At 39.7% G+C, this 14,459-nt stretch overlaps 1 protein-coding gene across 13 annotated transcripts in view; it reads left to right on the forward strand.

Annotated features, from left to right (window-relative positions):
- AMBRA1 (autophagy and beclin 1 regulator 1) overlaps positions 1–14,459 on the forward strand; it is a 182,584-nt gene that overhangs the window by 2,089 nt on the left and 166,036 nt on the right. Inside the window, exon 1 of one of the 13 annotated variants that reach the window (XM_082340165.1) lies at positions 32–342. The exons of the other annotated variants lie outside the window; for them this stretch is intronic. The gene's annotated coding sequence lies outside the window, so the exon portion shown is untranslated. Of the gene's footprint in view, positions 1–31; positions 343–14,459 lie in introns of those variants that run through there. 13 annotated transcript variants of the gene reach the window in all.

The following is a 14,459-nucleotide window of genomic DNA, read 5'->3' on the forward strand; positions in this document are numbered from 1 at the left end:
GTTTGGTAGGGAGGGGACGTTGGCTCTGGGGCGAGTGTCGGTACCCCCAGTGTGTGGGGAAAGTCGCTTTCCAGGAACGGATAGAGCTTTGCGCGCTTTGGCTCTCCTCTCTTCCTCTCCCTCCACCCCCCAAAGGCTCCGGGTGTCATGACTCAGTTGCACTGGGGACACTTGCTGAGTCCGGCCTTTGAAGGGGCCTTTGAATAGGTGGAGGCTTGTGGAACAGGGCCCTCTGGCTCCTCTGAGCGAAGTGTCATGTTCTCGCCTTTTTTGGGTCGGGAAACTGAGGCTGATCTAGGACGTGACTTTTCCCCGTAGCCCTGACAGATCTTTAAATGCACCGTAAGTCATTTTTTGTTGTTTACCAGTTCAATTTTTTTCCCCCCACTTTACCAGTCATTTTATCCACATAGTGATTTGCCGTTTGATTGTCTGTGATCCTTCCTTCCCAGGAATATAGAGTCCGTCACTGGGGATTGCAGAAGTAAAGGGACCACGCGATCTTTGGCTGGTTTTGCTTTTGAAAGTCTGTATCATTTTAGCGAGAGTAGAAAGAAAAAATTGCTTTGTTTCTTGATAGAAAATTTTGTTTGCTGTCTGTTTTGCTTTCTGGTTGATACTTATTTCTCCTCCTTCCCCTCAGCCTGTTTCTCTTTGGAAGTCTTTCAACTATGGTGTTAAGTGGTTAACGTCCTGCAGAGGATGGTCAAGATTTTGAAGTCAGATATTTATCCTCAGAGAGTGCTTTCTAGGAAGAATCCAAATAAAACCCGAGGAGTCTCTTTCGGACCAGTTTTGTATTTGATTAGTGGCTTAGTTACTGCATATACTAGAGTTAAAAAGCCTGTGTGTAGAAATCATTCAAATATTGAGATATTTAAATTGAAAGTTAGCATTCTGGGAACTCCATTATGTTTTCCTTTTCTCTCCCAGCTTGGAAATTTTGGAGACTACGTGTTCTTACTCATTTTATTTTCATTGGATTCAGTGTCATGATTCTAATTTGTGTAATTTCTTTGTTGAAAAAAATAACGTAGAGGTCATTCTAGGTTGAATAAGTATTTCCACAATACGTATGTAGAATCAGTAGGAGATAGGCTTTCTTAAGGGAGAAGAGACTAAATTTGTAGTCCTTGGATGGAAACTATACAAGTCTATGTTCTTTAACAGATTTAGACTTCTCATATGAGTTTTGGAAGGATTATTGTTCCTTATTATTATTGTTATTATTATTTTGGTGAGGTCAGCAGGATTTAAACGAAGGGCCCTTGATCATGAGTGATTTCCTAGTTACCAGGACCTTAGTGCTCCCAGAAGGGGATTCATGAAGAGTCATGAGACTATCTTTATGGAGAATCTAGATTAGGAAGTTAGGCTAAGAATGTGTGTTCTCTGGAAAAGTTTTTATGGTAGAAGAGAAGTTATATCAGAGGAAAAAATTTAGAGAAGGAAGGGACATTACTCTCTGGGGATTGATAGGTTCTGCATAGAATGTAGAGTTAGTGTAGTATCTTAGTGGCTACTAATGAATGCTAAATAATAAATGGAATTTGCTCTGAGTGTCAGGAAGAAATGTTAGGAACATTTTGTTATGCTTCTGTAGAAAATAATTAGCAGAGGTTTAAGTTGAATTGAGGAGGACAAGAAATGTGGTTGTGCTGGTGGGGAGGGGTAGAGCTTCTTATCAGCTTCTCCCCTGCTTTGTGATAGAAATTCACTCAACTCTTACCTTTCTTGGTTAAATCTTGTGTTCTTTCAAAGTCAGATCAAGCTCTCTCCTGGCATTTCTTTTCAGAATTTACAAATTCAGGATGTGACTGAATTATTCTTTCTTCTCTTGGGGATTGTTAAAGATGTGAACTTCTTCGAATGTCTTCTAGAACTTGTCCTAGAAGGAGTTATGTATAGCACTTGAAAAAGATTAGTTATGTATATCACTTTGAAAACAATCAGTTATTTTTATTAACAGAGTAATAACTTAGTTTTATACTGTATAATTTTCAAAATATTTTCAACTTGTGTTAGGATACTTATGAAACTTTTATTCTTTTGATCATGCTCCTTTATGCTGCTTATTAACACTGAATCCAGAACAAATATTTATGGTCTTCAAGGATCTTCATGAACGTTTATGTTGACAGTTTGTGTTGACAATTTATCTCACTCTTCCCACTTATCTTACTCTTAAAGGAATTGGAGAAAAAGTTTGTTGTTAGCACACTGAGGTCTCTTTTTTTAAGATACTTCTCAGCCCTGATAGAGTTATTTTGGAATGGGATGCAAATCTTTTTGCCCAGTGGTTTGGTTTACCAAAAAAAAAATACCCTTAAGTTCCTTGAATCATAGTCATGCTCGTTTCTTTCTCCAGTTGTTCCTCATAAACCCAGAGAGAACTTTCTGTTTCTTGTCATAACTTTTGTTTGTACGGAAGTGCTATGGTACAACCTGTACTACGGTTTGGGGGTAGTTTATATTTTATATTTTCGAACCTCTTCTGCCCCCAAGTTAATTAGATCTTTTTTTTGGTCCCTTTTTCTCAAAGCTAAAATTAGTTGCTGATAGATAAAAATGTTGTGATCGCTTATTGTCAGAATATATTTATGTGCTCAGTAGTATGTGGCAGTCTGCCAAAGTGATGTGGCTAGAAGAAAACAGATTAAGGAATCAGGAGACCTGGGTTTAAGTCCTAGGTTTACCAACTTACTAGCTGAGAAATCTTGTACAAACTATTTAAGGAGGCCATAGGGAAGGTTACTGTCCTTTATTGAGCATTTACTGTGTCGTGTTCTTTGCAGGTGTTAATCTCACTGAATGCTCATAACAGTCCCTTAAGTTAGATACTAATTTCCCCATGGATACTGAACTCACAGAAAGTAAATAATTTGTCCAAGATCACACAGCAAGTATGTAGCAGAGCTGGGATTCAAATTCCAGGCTTTGAGTGCTTTTATGTGTCTGTATTTAAAGAATGGGAAAGATAGTACTTCTATCGTAATACTTCTGTTGAGAAAAAAAATATATGAAGCTGCTTTGAAAAGATAAAGTGCTCTTTAAATGTTAACTTCTATGCTGTCTTACAGCAACAATGAACAGATGTCATCTGGGTTCTTGGACAGCTTGCTTCTTTGAAGGCAGCATTATGCCTGACAGTCATGGACGATAAAGGTGATAAACATTAAATGCATTGGAGAAGCTTACTACATGTTTGTGGAAAGGAGTAAGTCCTTGGAAGTGCTAGTGAAAGAAGTTTTAGGTGCTGCATGTTACTCCCTCTATTCCAGTTAGTCCTGGCTTGTTTATAGATTAGCATAGTCTTTTCTAACTTGCTCTCTGTCTCTTCCTTCGCTCTTAGAGTTGATAATCTTCGCTTCACCTAAATTTTTTCCTTTGTTTATTGAGTATTGTTGCACTGTGTTTTTTCCTGAGGTATGAAATATTCCAGTCAGACCTTGTGGATCTGTTCCTTGATTGTGACTGTATGTTTCAGCCCTTACCTTTTCAGACTTTTGTTCATCTACCAAATATTTATGGAAGTCTCATTAGATGCTGGGATACAAAAGTAGACATGAGTGTTCCTGCCCTTATGGAGATAATTCCAGTGGGGAGCAGAGTTGACCAGGTATCTGATAAAGACTGAAATTTAGGCTGTGCTATTAAGGAAACAAACAAGGGCTGACAGAGAGAGAGAGAGATGAAGGAGTGAGGAAGGCACTGGGTGTTCATGGGGATTGGGGTCTTCAGCCATGGCATCCTTAAGCCCCCTAAAAAGTTGGAAACATACCATGATTCAGTATATTCATGTTCCCCTGTTGCCATTGCAATGGAAGTCTTCATTTAAGATTGCTACATAAAATATTTGTCTGTTACTTAATGTATGATGACACTGGATTTGGCATAGTAAAGGATAACTATGACTTAATGAATATCCAGCATGCTTGACTAATGGGTTTAATTTTTTACTTCTTATGTGTTAGTTTTTATTTATTAGTTTTTTCCAAAAAAAACTGTCCTTTGGAAGTTGAGTTCAATGAATTTGAAAACTGGATACATGCCTTCAGGTGTTTGTAGCAGGGAATAAGATGAGGTATTTAGCTTCATATAAAGGGAGAGACTTAGGAGAATTGTCGTGAAATTGAGAGAGGGAAAATGTAGGTTTGCTGTTGGGTGTGTATACAATAACACCTACAATCTTTTTCTTTTCTTTTAAAATTTATTTTTATATTTATTTTTGGCTGTGTTGGGTCTTCGTTTCTGTGTGAGGGCATTCTCTAGTTGTGGCAAGCGGGGGCCACTCTTCATTGCGGTGCGCAGGCCTCTCACTATCACGGCCTCTCTTGTTGCGGAGCACAGGCTCCAGATGCGCAGGCTCAGTAGTTGTGGCTCACGGGCCTAGTTGCTCCGCGGCATGTGGGATCTTCCCAGACCAGGGCTCGAACCCATGTCCCCTGCATTGGCAGGCAGATTCTCAACCACTGTGCCACCAGGGAAGCCCAACACTTACAATCTTGTTTGGTACTTTTCCTGCAAGAAATTAAAAGTATTTTGCAAACATTTTTTCCTACTACTTACTGGAATTACATTTCTATCTGTAGGATTCACTGAGGCAAATTTCACATTTCATGATTTCATCATTTGTTTATTTCTGCTTCCCAGGATAGAACATATATTCTCCCATGAGCCAAAATTACTTTGTTTTAGGTATATATGCCTATGATATAATGAAACATCTGAAATTTTGCTGAATTGGAGAGGATTAATATGCATGTTTGATTTGGGGAGAGAATTGGAGTATTTCTGTCTAGCTGACCTGTGAAAACAAGGCAGAAAAATATGTCTTGCCAAACTCTTGAAATAATAGCATAGTGGTCCTGACTCTGGAGCTAGGCAGTCTGGGTCCAAATCACAGTGCCAGTACTTAACTAGCTCTGCGACTTGGGCAAGTTAATTAACCTCTCTGTGCCTCTCCTCATCTGTAGAATATCATACGGTGGTTGTGAGATTTAAATGAGTTGACATATGTAAAGTGTTTAGAATAGCACATAGCACTATATATGCCAGCTGTTATCATTTTCAATATTGTTATAATAAGCTAAAGATTATATGTTCTTCAAAAGCAGAACAGGTAATAGTGATGCTTAGATTGAAGTTTAGGGTCTTTTGAGAAAGCTTGAATAAGGAATAGGAAGTTAAAGCAGCATATTTGTCCTTCCTTCACCTCAGTGTCCTTCAACTTAGAGTGAGAGGATGAGTCTTTACTGGGAAAGAGAAAACCTCCAAAGCAACAGTGTCTGAAAGAGTTCCAGATAATAGATGGAGGGCAAAACTTTGAGGATTTTGTAATATATGTAGCAAAACAGTCTAGAGCTATTTTAGGAACAGAAGAACATTTCTTTGCAAAACAGGTAGAAAATGATAGTATCTGAATTTTACCATTTATTTGAACTGTGATTGGTGCTTGATGGATTTTGAAGAAAGTGATTAAAGTTGTGGAAAAGGGTGATGTTTAGGGAAAAGTCAAAGCCACCAAATCACCTTGGGTAAACATCTGGGAGAGTGAACATATTTTTTGCTTAGTGGTAAAGACTGAGCATCCAGTAGAGTTAGTTTTTCTGTTTGTTTTTTTTTTAAAGATTGATTGATTGATTGATTGATTGCTATGTTGGGTCTTCATTTCTGTGCGAGGGCTTTCGCTAGTTGCGGCGAGCGGGGGCCACTCTTCATCGCGGTGCGCGGGCCTCTCACTATTGTGGGCTCTCTTGTTGCGGAGCACAGGCTACAGACACGCAGGCTCAGTAGTTGTGGCTCACGGGTCTAGTTGCTCTGCGGCATGTGGGATCTTCCCAGACCAGGGCTCGAACCCGTGTCCCCTGCATTAGCAGGCAGACTCTCAACCACTGCGCCACCAGGGAAGCCCCCTGTTTGTTTGTTTTTTAATTATATTTTTGGCTGCGTTGGGTCTTCGTTGCTGCGCACGGGCTTTCTCTAGTTGCGGCGAGCAGGGGCTACTCTTCGTTGTGGTGCGCGGGCTTCTCATTGTGGTGGCTTCTCTTGTTGCGAAGCACTGGCTCTAGGCACGCGGGCTCAGTAGTCGTGGCTCGCGGGCTCTAGAGTGCAGGCTCAGTAGTTGTGGCTTGCGGGCTCTAGAGTGCAGGCTCAGTAGTTGTGGTGCACGGGCTTAGTTGCTCCGCAGCATGTGGGATCTTCCCTGAGCAGGGCTCAATCCCGTGTCTCCTGCCTTGGCAGGAGGATTCTTAACCACTGCGCCACCAGGGAAGTCCCAGAGTTAGTTTTTTATTACTGTTATCCTTTTATGCATTATAAATTGTGGGTTTCTTCAGTCTTTGCCTTAACTGTTTATGTTTTCATCTCCAAATCTCTATAATATTCCTGCTCTGTCATTTAAAAAAGCCTATTTAATGACTATAGTAGAGTCTGTTTTTTCAGTCGTTCATCCAGTAAATGTCTATTGAATGTTTACCTCTGTAGGAGGTGGTGAGGATACCCTAATAAGAGCTGATCAGAGCCAGTGCTTATTGAAGTGCTTTGCACCAGGTACTGTACTAAGTGCTTTGTGTTGTTGATTCTTTTCATTCTTATAACAACCTTATTTATGGTGTAGGTACTTTGTTTTCCCCATTTTCTAGATGTGGAAATAGTGGCACAGAGAGGTTAAGCAGTTTGCTCAAGGTCATAGAGCTCGTGCGTGGCAGAACCAGGATTTGAATCCAAGCAGCTTGGCTCCCCTGCTCCTAATCCCTAAATTATACTGATTCTAAACTATCAATACTTTAAACAATTCTAAACTCCTTAAACTACTGCCATTATACCAAGAGTACAGTGAAAAAAATAGACATTGTCCATGCCCTTATGGAGATTATGATCCAGAGGAGAGAGAGGCAGTAAACAAAAAATACACCAGTAGGGACGTCCCTGGTGGTCCAGTGGTTAAGCATCTGCCTTCCAATGCAGGGGACACTGGTTCGATCCCTGGTCGGGGAACTAAGATCCCACATGCCGCGGGGCAACTAAGCCTGCACGCCACAACTAGAGAAAAGCCCACTGCTGCAACGCAACGAAGAGCCCATGCTGCAACTAAGACTCGATGCAGCCAAATAAATAAATAAATATTTACCAAAAAATACACCCATAAATGTATAATTACAAAGTATGTGAAGTCTTATGATGGAAAAGTAAAAAAGATTATAGCATGGGGACGTGAATTATATTGGAGCTTTGGGGGAGGTTTCTCTGAAGAAGTGATATTTAAGCAGAGACTAGAAGGATGAAAGGGGAAGGGAAGGGAATAGCATGTGTGAAAGCCTTGGGGTGGGAAAGAACTTGGCACATTTGAGAAACTGAAAAAAGACTGGTGTGCTTTGAATACAATGAGCAGTGGGTAAGAATGGGGGGCATAGGATGAGGATAGAGACTTAGGCAGGACTGTGTCAAGGATTTTGGATTTTTTTCCTAGGTATAATCAGAAGCCTTTGAAGGTTTTAAGAATGAGTGTTGTAACCTAATATATGATTTTTAAAAAATTATTCTGGCTACGTTGTGGAAATATTTGAAAATCTGTGGTGGAAAAAATTGGAAATTGTGGAAAATTTGGAAAGAGAGGAACTGGGGAAAGTCTAATAATTAGGATGCCTTATAGTGGTCCAGGCAAAAGATGACAATGGTTTGGATTAGGCTGTAGGCAGAGGAGATGGAGGAAAGTAGAAAGATTCAGTAGATACTTTAGAATTAGGACAGAACGACTTAATGATGGATTGGATATGTGGGAAGAGAGAGGTATCAGGTATGATTCCCAGATTTCTGGCATGAGTATCAGCATCTCAGAAGTTGCCATTTCTGAGGTGGAAACATTGGAGGAGGGGTAGATTTTAACTTGAGTTGGGGAATGGAATGAAAGCCTCAATTTTAGTCATGCTAAGTGTGAGATATCTGTGAAATAATACAAGTGGACACATCAAGTAAGCAGTCATTGAGCTAACGCTCAAAAGTGGCGCTGGAAATAAATCTGGATGCCCCAGTATATAGGTGTTAACAGTCAAGGAAAATGGATGAGTTTACCCAGACGAAAGGCATGTATAGACTAGGAGTAGAAGAGCGCTTAGGACCAAGCTGCAAGGAATTTAAGAGAAAATCTCAGAAACTGGGAGAGGAGCGTGTTTCAGGGAGGAAGTGATCACCTGTATTTTGTTTGATTTAGCAACACAGAGATCACTAATGATCATAGCAAGAACAGCATTGGAGGAATGTAGGGCCAGAGCCAGATTAAAGTGGGTTTAAGAAGTGGAAAGGGAGGAAGTGGAGATGGTCTGTATATTTAGATTATTACCACGTGTGTCTTCCCATGAGAAGTAAGACTTTAAGAGGAAGTAATATAAGGTCCATGAACATAGGAACAGTACCTTTTCATTTTGTTGTCCTTGCCTGCTTAGCCTTGGTGTCTTGCGAAAAAGTTGTATTAAAGCAGAAAGGGGCAAGGGAATGAGGATATTCGCAAGATGGTGAGATAATGATTCTCATGGTCTTTATATGTGGCCTCGGAGTTTAAGGCTTTATGTACTTTTTAGCTTTGCTATCATTAGCCTTTCTGTTTTCACCGCCCTACCTAATGGATATTTTGTATTTTAGTATTATTGGTTTGGATTTTTTTTTATTATTACTATATTTATTAACCACCTGCTTTGAGCAAGCACTTTTTCTTTTTTTTTTTAAAGTTAATTAATTAATTAATTTTTGGCTGCGTTGGGTCTTCGTTGCTGCACGGGCGTTCTCGTTGCAGCGAGCGGGGTCTACTCTTTGTTGCGGTGCGCAGGCTTCTCATTGCAGTGGCTTCTCTTGTTGTGGAGCACAGTAGCTCTGGGTGCACGGGCTTCAGTAGTTGTGACATGAGGGCTCAGTAGTTGTGGCTCACGGGCTCTAGAGCACAGGCTCAGTAGTTGTGGCGCATGGGCTTAGTTGCTCCGCGGTGTGTGGGATCTTCCTGAACCAGGGCTCGAACCTGTGTCCCCCGCATTGGCAGGCCGATTCTTAACCACCGTGCCACCAGGGAAGTGCCAGTTTTGGTTTTTAAAGTTCATTCCTTACCTTTATCTTTTTCTTACTGCTTTCCTATGGTCATTATTGCTATAGCAAATTAGCTGATATGCTTGGTTATTTACTTTATTTCCCTTTATTCATTCACTTATTTATTGGCTCTTGTTTCCATATGGGATACTATATAATTATAACTCTAGACTTTATTTTGTTTTCTATTTTGTTTCCCATTTACATATTCTTTGCTCAAAGTCTAATTGGCTATATTGAAGTAATATTAAACATTTTGGCTACCATTCTGCCTGGAATTTTATATGACTTCCCTGGGAAGGGTAAGCATTTTATGGTAATTGTGCCCATTAGTTCTCCTAGCATTCTTTTTTTTTTTTTCTTTTAAAATAATTTATTGAGGTATAATTCACATAACACAAAATTAACCATTTTAAAGTGAACAACAGTTCAGTGGCATTTGCACAGTGTTGTGCAACCACCACCTCTATCTAGTTCCAAAACATTTCCATCATTCCAAAGTAAATTCTCTTTCCAATTGAGCAGTTTCTCTTCATTTCCCCCTTCCACTAGCCCCTGGAAATGAGCAATCTGCATTCTGTCTCTATGGATTGATATATTTTGGATATTTCATATAAGTGGAATCATCTAGTATGTAACCTTTTGTGTATGTATAGACCATAATTTGTTTATCCATTCATCCATTAATGAACTGTTTAGACTGTTTCCACCTTTTGGATATTATGAATAGTGCTACTGTAAACATGCATGTGCATGTACTTGTTTCAGTTGTTTTGGGTATGTACCTAGGAATGGAATTACAGAGCCCTATGGTAATGTAATTGTTATGATTCTTCCTAAACCATAGGGATCAAAGCCAACATCTGCAGTTTCTGTAGAGTGTGTGATGTGAGAGTTGTTGGCTTAGATTGGGATTGAGAATCTCTTTTCGTGTGTTTAACTTTTTGAGGAATTGAGTTCTCCTTTACTCATTTTGTTATTTGCATTTTACTGATGGGATAATTGAGGTACAGCATCTGCATGGTTTTAACTTCATATCTTCTTCAGAGCAAGTCAGTGATGGAACTGGGAATTTCAGACTCTTAATCACGTTCTTTGTCTAGGTGACCCACTGAAAGCCATGTGGCATTTACATGAAGCTGTTTGAAATACGTTTCCTATATTTTATAGTCTCTTGAAGTATTGTTCAGGTGGCGTTAAGCAGATGTTCTCTTTCCATAGTGGAGAAGACAAGAGGGAATGTGTTTTAATTGCAACGGAAAAGATATAGATTACAAATTAGAAGGAACTTCCTGACTACAAGATACTGGAATGTTACCAAGGAAGGTTGTGAAATATCTTTCCCAAAGACTTTGTAACTGTCTTTCTAGGATGATTTAGGTGTGCACTTGTTAAGAAATGAGGGAGATGACAAAGATGACTTCCTGAGGTCCCTGGTAACCGCAGGAAATAGTTGTTTGATGGTTAATCAAACAGTATCTCTGGCATTTTAATGAGTATATTTTCATTTTCCTTATGAAGAAATAATCATTAGAGAGTAGGTGAATTGCTCAAGGTCTCCTGGTAAAATAGATTAGCATTCTGAATCTTCTTAGCTCCCAAGTTGAATGCTTAGGGCTGTGTTCTTTATTGTAAATGAGTCTTTTCATGGCTGTATGATGTATTATTGTTATAATTCTTCCTAAACTGTAGGGGTCAAAGCCAACACCTGCAGTTTCCATAAAGCTGATAATTTGAGGGTTGTTGGTTGGGCTTAGATTGGGACTGAGAACCTCTTTGCTGTGAAAATGGATTTAGTCTCCTGTTACACATATAGAAAAGGGAACACATTATCAGTAACAGACTAAAGTAATAGATTCTTTTTTTTTTTTTTCTTTCCAGTTAATAGATTCTTAATGACTAGTTTAGGAAGGACCAGGTTTAAGTTGCTTAGGTGAAGGTGCACACGACATCAGCATATTTTTGGTTTGTAATGCCTGGAGAAATAGAAGCCAGAAGATGGGCAAATGAACATTAGATTCTGTTGTAGAACATGAACATAAAAATACTCATTAAATGCAATATTAAGTAGCCAATTTAAATGCTCAGCTCAGGAAGTGCTAAATTTAAGGTGCTCAGAATAACATTAACTCATTCACCTGACACTTGCGGTCTGCATTATGGTAACTCATAAGGGATCTCAGGTCTATTATCAACATTGTGCTTTGAGATCCATGGGTCATTGACTGACTGGGAAACTAAGCTGGGGTATTACCATTGGTACCTTTTTTTTTTTTTTAAACGTTTCTTTAATTAATTAATTAATTTATATTTTTTATGTTTGGCTGTGTTGGGTCTTCGTTTCTGTGCGAGGGCTTTCTCCAGTTGCGGCGAGCGGGGGCCACTCTTCATCGCGGTGCGCGGGCCTCTCTCTGTCGCGGACTCTCCCGTTGCGGAGCACAGGCTCCAGACGCGCAGGCTCAGTCGTTGTGGCTCACGGGCTTAGTTGCTCCGCGGCATGTGGGATCTTCCCAGATCAGGGCTCGAACCCGTATCCCCTGCACTGGCAGGCAGATTCTTAACCACTACGCCACCAGGGAAGCCCACCATTGGTACCTTTAATGAAGGGTTTATTAAGTTTGTTTATTTTAGTTGAGCTGTGGGAACATTTACTTGTTTACTTCTTTGCTACTGAAAATACCATCAAGTATATTTTATTGAGCTTTCTTGAATTGGCAACAACTGCTACCTCTGCAGGATTAAAGAGGGGGGAGCCAACTTTCCAATACTTGCTGTGTGCTGGGAAGTTTATATTTGTTCCTCCATGTAATGTTAATAACAAACCTATGAAGTGGATGGTGGTCTCTCTGTTGTAAAGGACAAGAAAAAGTGATCCCTCATGAGGGGGTCTCAGGTCTGTTATCAGAATCGTGCTTTGAGGTCCACTGGTCCTCATACAGATGGTGAGTGGGAAAGCTGAGATGGAGAAGGCAGCCTTCTGTATTAAGCTAGTGTTTTCTTTGGAGGTGCCTAAGGGATGGCCATGAGAGTAAGGAAGAGCTTTGGTTCTCCCATTCTGCTTAAACCAGAGCAGCTCAACTTTGATCTCTTTTATATTTTAGTGTTTTCACGTAAGATTTCATTTGGAAAAAGGGTTTTGCTTCTATAAAAACAAAAAAAAGGAAAGGAAGAAAACATGGAAGACCGCTGTGGAATCATGAAATAAATTAGTTAAGACAACCTGAAGATTGAAAAGATGGCTAATTACATAACTGCCGATCAGGAAATTATGTCAGAGTTTGAAGTGACTTGATGTCACAGCCACATGTGCAGTGCAGTTATTCTGTTCTTAGGGAGCATAGGATAGTGGGAAAAGAGCATGGACTCTAGAGTTTAAATTCTAGCCCAGCCTCTGGGTAGCTGTGGAATTTGGGGATTCTTCTTTAAACCTGGTGTGCACCAGTATACAGTACAACACCTATCTTTCAAGAGTTGTTGTAAGGATAAGAAATATCATGTAAATACTGTGAGTGCCTGGCTCATAGTCGTATCCCCCCCAATACTAGCTATTGCTAAGATGATGATGATGTTGATGATGGCAATTTTTTAGTGTATTAACACTGCCTTCCCAAATGCCTGAAGAGCTTCTGCCTTATCAAGGATAGGCAGTCCTTTACCTCTGTATATATGTATCTCATCATGCTTAGCATGTCTGTTTTTGATAAAGTTCATCTTTAAACTGCACATGATTCATGAATGCATCTATCATTGATGAAATGAGAAAACTTGAACATCACTAAGTTTTTCATTGGACTTAAAAGAAAGAAGCAGGAGTGGAAAGGAACTCTGTACAATGAGTTGAGAGACGTGGGCTTTTGTCTGAGAGCTGCCCTTAGTGAGTCTTGTAACAATGGACAAGTGAATTTACCTTTTTAAGTCTCTATGTTCAAAATGATGTCTAAGTCACTTTTAACTCTGCACATCCATGATTTCACCAAAAAGGTTAATTTCTTTTCATTGCCAAAATTTCAAAAAATTACAGCATTAAGGAGCTTTCTGCTGATTTGAGCTGGCAGCTTCTGTTCATACTAATTGAGCATGTCTGGGGCAGTGTTTTGTATAGAAGGACATTGCAGACCTTTTGCCAGAGATCACGAAGAGAAATATGTGACTTGTAGAATATGAGTGGAATTGAAACTAAGAACAATTGTAAGGAAGCTAATGTCACTTGATTTTGGGAGGAGAGCTGGATTCTTCAAACCCACAGCACTTTGTACTTCCTTGAGGGTAACACTTGCCACATATCAATATGGCAGTTACAGTTACAGTATATTGCAGTTGCAGTTTGAATGCTCTTTGAGGTTGGAGGCCTTTTCTGTGTTGTGTTTGTTTGTTTTTACCTCTCTCTCACTGTCACCTATGATAGGTCCTGGCACATAATATAGTCCCCCCAGACATGCTAAATGGAAAAAAAAGGTTGAATCAAAGTCAGCAGACATTTAGAAAATGGATTCTGCCTAAATACACTTATTAAACTTATTCAGTCTCTTCTCTTGGCATGTGATATTACAGAAAAACCTGATAAAGTGGAAAAAGCACTTGTCTTGTACCTTTGAATGCCAGCTTTACCACTTGCTGGCTGTTTGATCATGGGCAAGTAATTTCACATCAAGCCAGGTTTTGGTCCGTAAAATGGTAGTGGGGTAGGAGGGGGCTCTAGAGATACAGTACATAAAACATTAAGCGCTTAATAGTGGTAGTTGCTGTTTTACAAATGGGTGTCTTAAATGTTATCAACAATATATTTTGCACTTCTGCTTGAAGGAGGAATACATTTTCAGGGAAGTTTGTTTGCTATGGCTTCAGTATGTGGGAGAATTATCCCCGCTTGCAGTTTTCTGCTGAAAAGAAATCATTTAGCATTTCTTCCTCCATGGGCCCCCGGGATGGTTCCATGGAGGAGGCAGAGAGGGGGATGGGATCCTCGAAGAGCTGCTGAAGACCTTGTATTTTTTGCAGATCTCTTTAGAATGCTACTTGTATATTGTGCTCTCACTGAATGCACCTGGCTCAGCTATGGCACATTAGCACGGTAAACATTTGTCAGATTTGCCCTAGTCAGAAAATTTTCTATACCTGCCATCCTGCTTGGCACTTAAAAATTTTTTTTTTTTTTTTTTTTTTTTTTTTTTAAGCTCTCTATGATATAGGGATGATGGGTGAAGAAGGTAGGCTGCAGGGTAATATGTAGTATGTATGATCCCATTTTGATACAGTAAACAAAAAGTATTAAATGCATGCCTGTTTGTATGAGCAGTGAGTTTGCATGGTTATCTCAAGAGGGAGGGAATGGGACAGGTAGGGAAAGAGATTGACCACAGACTATTGTTTTACTTGTTACAAGA

The sequence above is a fragment of the Balaenoptera borealis genome (assembly GCF_965194805.1).
Source record: "Balaenoptera borealis genome assembly, chromosome: 11".
NCBI lineage: Eukaryota > Metazoa > Chordata > Mammalia > Artiodactyla > Balaenopteridae > Balaenoptera > Balaenoptera borealis.